Raw genomic sequence first — 5,966 nt, forward strand, 5'->3', positions numbered from 1 at the left:
AAAGTCAGTTTGAATCACACTTCGGCATTTCAAGCTCACCAGCCATACCTCAGAAACTCTGTACGGGCATTTAACAACAACAACATATAGTAAAACATACTGCATAACTCTAGTTGAACTTTGGAGCAGCTATTACTTTTGGAAGAATACATTCAGAGATGACTTTATTAGTCGGTTTCAACTAATAGAGGCTACTATTACCCCTTGTGTAACTAAGCAGACATTACTAGTAGATTACTGTACTTTCCCCAGCTTGTCTAAAAACTATGTCAGAATTCTCAACACAGTGCTCTAGGCAGACACTATCAATTGACTGCAGTTGCTGCATGAGATGAAATCTTTTGCCATCCCTTGTGTGAATCATAGGAAAAGGTTATCTTTCTGTTCTCCCCTTGCGCTTTCTTTTCTCTCATGAAAATACTTAGGGATAAACAGCCTGGGATTGCATTTCATGCTGAATCAGTAAATGGCTCATTGCTTGTTCTGTCATTTTTTAAAGTGGGCCATTTAAGGAGTTCCACTGGGGAATTCTGACATGATTACTGAGGCAAAGCTTGATTTTTTTTTTTTTGAGCTTTTTACCTTGTGCCAGACATTGATGAAAGCAACACCTGGAACAAATGGAAAATTGTGTTTCAGGAAGGCAAGCAAATGGGTTTCACCAAGAGAATCAGATCTTTTAGGGTGAGAACGTTTTTCTGATGGCAAATAAACATCAACTGACCCTCACTGCTCATGCCTGTCTATTTGACTGCTCCCTTCCCTGCCTCTTAAAATTTCCAGCTGCAAAGGCAGGCAAATGACCACCTAGAACAAAATAATGTGCTAAGAAGGGAGATCTAGGCTATAGTTTTCACACTTGAGGAGTGAGAGGGTTTCATTAAAATTGCATTACTCAGAATGAAAAATGCAACCCTCATTTCTGGCTGACACATGTTTATTAGATTGCTCAGGATTACTTGAATTTGTTTTGCAACTCACACAACACAAATACATCAGAATTTTTTGAACCAAGAAAGCAATTTCAAAATTCAAGATTGCATTAAAAGGAAAACAAATAGGCCTTGTCTGTTAGTGTACAATGACCCTAAAAATACACAATGGCTAACCTGTGCTGTAATTTACTCCTGGTGGTTTGCTTACTGAAATTTTAATCTTTGGGACTCTATATTTGGTCCCCAAACTATATGAAAGCTATCTCATATTCTCTCTTAGGAAGGAAAGAAAAGGAAGACAATATAGAGGGCACAAGTTTATTTCTGTGGCGTGACTGAAGGGAGCAAAGGGTATGCCACCTTGAGCAAGTTATAAAACTTCCCTGGATGTTAGTTTCTTCTTTGTGGTCATAATACATATGTCTTGAGGGCGATGAGAAAGAGACGAGTAGTGCATGTGGGAACTTACTACTTCCAGTTGCCATCCAGTAGCTCTGTCAGAGTAGAACTGTGCTCCATTAGGTTTACAATGTCTAATTTCAGCAGCAGATCGTCAGACCTTTCTTCCAAGGTACCTAGGGGTAGACTTGAATCTCCAGCCTTTAGGTTTACAGCCGAGTATTAACGGTTTGTGACACCAACACAGGGCCTGGTATATTGAGTGTGCACAATAACTTTTATTTGCTATTTATTATTATATTATGATTTTGAATAACAGTAGTCTTCTATTCAGATTTGTTGTTAAGAACTCTCAAATTGGTTTAGACTGATAGAGACCCTATATAGGGTTTCTGAGTAGAGCCTGGTGAGTTTGAACTGCCAAACTTGCGGTTCAAACCGACTTTGTGGTCCAGTGCTTATCCTACAGCACCACATTCGGACTCCACTTTGTTCAGATAGTATTTAGAAAAAAACGATATTGGGGTTGTGAAACAAAAATCAATTTCTTGTGTTTAGATGCTAACCTGCCTTCAGCGCTTTTCTCATACCTCTTGTAGATTGCACAAATGACCCAATTCTTCCTCCCTCCCTCTGTGTACACCTTTCTCACATGACTTTGAAGCTCCTTCCATCAAAGAGGGGATCTATCAGCTGGTCCCTTATTTCTGAATTCAGTCAGGTGACTTTCTTTCACCAATGAATGCTAGCAGGCATGATGCAAAGAGAGGCTTGAGGAAGTTTTTCTGTTGGCCTGAGTTTATAGCACCATGAAATCCCGAGCAGTTCTCCACAGCCCCATCAGGATTCCTGTGCAGTGAAATTCCAGTTGGAAAGTCTCATGAAGCCCAGCATGACGTTCGAGTCACTTCTTTCAAATCGTCTTAGGTTATATTTACAGTCTGTAGTGGTTACGAATCGGGCTGCGAACCTTAAGGTCAGCGGTTCGAAACTACCAGCTGCACCGCGGGAGAAAGATGAGGCTTTCTACTCCCGTAAAGATTTACACCCTCGGAAACCCTATACAGGGTCGCTATGGGTCGGAAACGACTCGATGGCACGTAACAACAACTGGAGTTCAGAGGAGCCCTGGTGGTGCCGTGGGGTACTGCAAGGTCAGTGATTCAGATACTCCAATCATGGCATGAATGAGTACAGATTTAGTCTCAGAAACCCTAAGGCGCTGTTCTACTCCATCCTGTGGGATTGTTTTGAGTGTTGATGGACTCTGAGGTTCAGAGGGGGCAATGGTGGTGCAGTTTAGCACAGTGGTAGAATTCTTGTCTTCTATGAAGGAAAGTCAGGTTCAATTCCTGGCCAATGCTCTTCATGGGTAACCCCCCGTTATGTGTATTTGTATTGTTTGTATTGCTACGATGCTTGTCTTCCACCACTCGTCTGTCAGTTTGTTGTGCTGTGGTGGCTTGCAGGTTGCTGTGATGCTGTAAGTTATGGCCTTAGTATTTGAAACACCAGCAAGGTCACCTAAGGTATACAGGTTTCAGTGGAGTTTCCAGACGAAGGCAGACTAGGGGCAAGGAAAGAGACGCTGCTTCTGAATATTAGGTGGTGGTGGGGGTTGCATGCCATCCGTCATTTCCAACTCATAGTGACCCTGTATAACGTTGCTGAGGCTGTGGGTTAATGTGCCAGACTGCAAAACCATTTGAACTGCAAGTTCAGTGGTTCAAGCTCACTAGCTGCTCCTCAGAAACCCTATACAGGGTCACTATGGGTCGGAATAGACTCAACAGCACTTAACAACAACAAAAGCTTTACAGGAGCAGAAATCCTCATCTTCCTTCCGCAGTTAGTGGTGTAACTCGTAACCACTATGGTGCCAGAGCTCCTTAGCACAGTACCTTGTTGTTGTTGTTAAGTGCCGTTGAGTCGGTTCCGACCCATAGCGACCCTGAACAGGATTTCCGAGGCTGTAAATCTTTACGGGAGCAGAAAGCCTCATCTTTCTCCCGTGGAGCAGCTGCTCCTTGGAAACCCTATACAGGGTTGCCATGGGTCAGAATCGACTTGGTGGCACTTAACAAAAACTGATATTGTGTCTATTCTAATTCATAGTGACCACATTAGAACTGCTCCATAGATTTCAGAGACTGCACATTTTTATGGGAGTAGATAGTCTCATCTTTCTCCTTCAGAGTGCCTGGTAGGTTTGAAGTGCCAAACTTATGGTTAGGAGTCCAATATGTAATCCATTGTTAGCACAACTGATACTATGTTGTTGTTGTTGTTGTTAAGTGCCGTTGAGTCGATTCTGACCTATGGCGACCCTGTATAGGGTTTCCAAGGAACAGCTGGTGAGCTTGAACCGCTGACCTTGCAGTTCAAATGGCAACTGATACTATAGAATCCCATAATTGGGAGTACAAACTGTGTTTGCATGTTGTGGTTGTTATTAGCTGCTTTTGAGTTAACTATGACTCATAACAACGTCATGTACAAAAGAAGAAAATGTTGCCTCATGCCACTTTTCCAATCATTCATATGCTTGAGTCTATTGTTGCTACTGCTACGTGTTTTGAGTCCTTCCAACCTTGGGCACTTAAGTAGATTGCCAGGCTTTTCTTCCTAGTCTTACTTTGGAAGCTCTGGTGAAGCCTGTCCACTGTGAGTGACTCTGATAATATTTGAAATATTGATGGGATAGTTTCCAGCATCATAGCAACATACAAGTCACCAGAGTATATAAACGAACAGTTGAGTGTCTGCATGCATGCTTTTAATGTAAGTGAATGAATTGATGAATAAAAATAATCAGGTGCCCCAAGGACAGGGCACCCCAAATGAGAAGTATGATGAGGAAAACTATGGCAGGAAAGGTGTATGAGAGGGTTAGTTAACATTGAATGAGTGGTTTGGGGTTGAAGAGTCCTGGGGAAGAGTTTTGAATTATATATAGCTCAGGATGACTTTGGATGATAAGGCCAAGGTGTTTGGATGGGGATTTGGAAATTCAGATATTTACACGACCAGACAGGTATAAATCAGAGATTTAAGAGGACCAGATATGAGTTCTGGGGACTTTATCAGCCTGCCCAGTTAAAGACCTCATTCAAGTTTAGTTCAGTACTTCTTAAACTGTAATGTGCACATCAGTGACCTGGTGTATATTATTTCTGGGGTTTTGGTCTCAGATGGGAGCCCCTGGGTAGGCCCAGAGTCAAGTGCTCAGCTACCGAGAGATGGTTTGTAAGAAAGGCTAGGCCCTGCTTCCAAAAAACTCATGGAAAATGCTGCACTTGAGTCAGAATCAACTAGATGGCAACAGCTTGAAGGCCTGGGTGGGGCTTAAGATTCTGCATTTCTGATCAAGTCCTAGGTGATGCCAATAGTGCAGTTTCGCTCGCGTAGTGGTTATGAATCAGGCTGTGAACTGCAAGGTCAGTAATTCGAAGCTACCAGCTGCTCTGCAGGAGAAAGATGAGGCTTTCTGTTCCCATAAAGATTTACAGCCTTGGAAACCCTGTTCAGGGTTGCTATGGGTCGGAACTGACTTGATGGCACTTAACAACAACAACAATACTTTGAGAAAAACCTTGGTGATGGTTGCCAGGCAAGAATGTGGCTTCCATTTTGCCAATGTGTTGCCTTTTCGAAGAAAACCCAGAAATCTCTGTTTTCTATAAAATGTCCTGATGTAAAAATGATAATAATATTTGAAAAACTACTTATAAAATGGCACCTTCCCATGACTACTTCATGGAATTATGAACACCAGGGTATCTTTGATACGCATCCTGTGGAATTTTCCTTTCATGAGTTTGCCCTGTGGTTGTGATTATGCATTTTGTAATTTCTTGTTTTCCTTAGGTTTTAAGCTTCTTAGGGGGCATAAATGGGATCTTGTTACTTATTACCTATTAAAGTTACGTGGCAGAATGTCTCACACCCAGTGGGAGGCCAATCCCACTGCTGTGCAACTGATTCCAACTCATCCTAACTAATGGAGATAAATGGTCCATCTCATAAAACCAGAATGAATTTTCATAGATTGTCGGTAGGTGTGTTTTATTTTGGAGTGGGTAAGCATAAAGCGTTGTTGAATTTCATTAATTACTCTCATTTCTTTTCTTTCTTTACTTAAACTTATTAGTAGCTTTAGGAAGTCTTGATCTACATTGAAAAAGTTTACTATTATAAGATGAATGTGATGTCTTTGTAATTGAACCAGTGCATGAGTTATCTTTGGGAAAGCAGTTGAGTCATTAAAAAAACAACAACAAAACAAAAGAAAATGTCAAGACTAGTTGGGAAGTCTGTATTCTTAATGATTTGTGAGCTAGTCTTAAAAGACAAACGTGCAAATCTTTCTGGGGCGAGCTAATGAGAAGTGTAGCGGAATTCATGGAGAAGAATGTCCCTTATTTCAGGACTCTGATATCTTTGGAGAAACACTGCCTGATCCTGGGCCAACCTCACTACTGTTGCCACACTTGAGTCCATCAATGCTGCCAATTGGCCAGTCCATTCATTGGGGGTCTTCCTCTTTTTCTCTGAGCCTCCACCTTACCAAACATGATATCCTTCTCCAGTGACTGGTCCCTCCTGACAATATGTCTGAAGTATGAGAGATGA

This window comes from Chrysochloris asiatica, unplaced genomic scaffold (assembly GCF_000296735.1).
Source record: "Chrysochloris asiatica unplaced genomic scaffold, ChrAsi1.0 scaffold00028, whole genome shotgun sequence".
NCBI lineage: Eukaryota > Metazoa > Chordata > Mammalia > Afrosoricida > Chrysochloridae > Chrysochloris > Chrysochloris asiatica.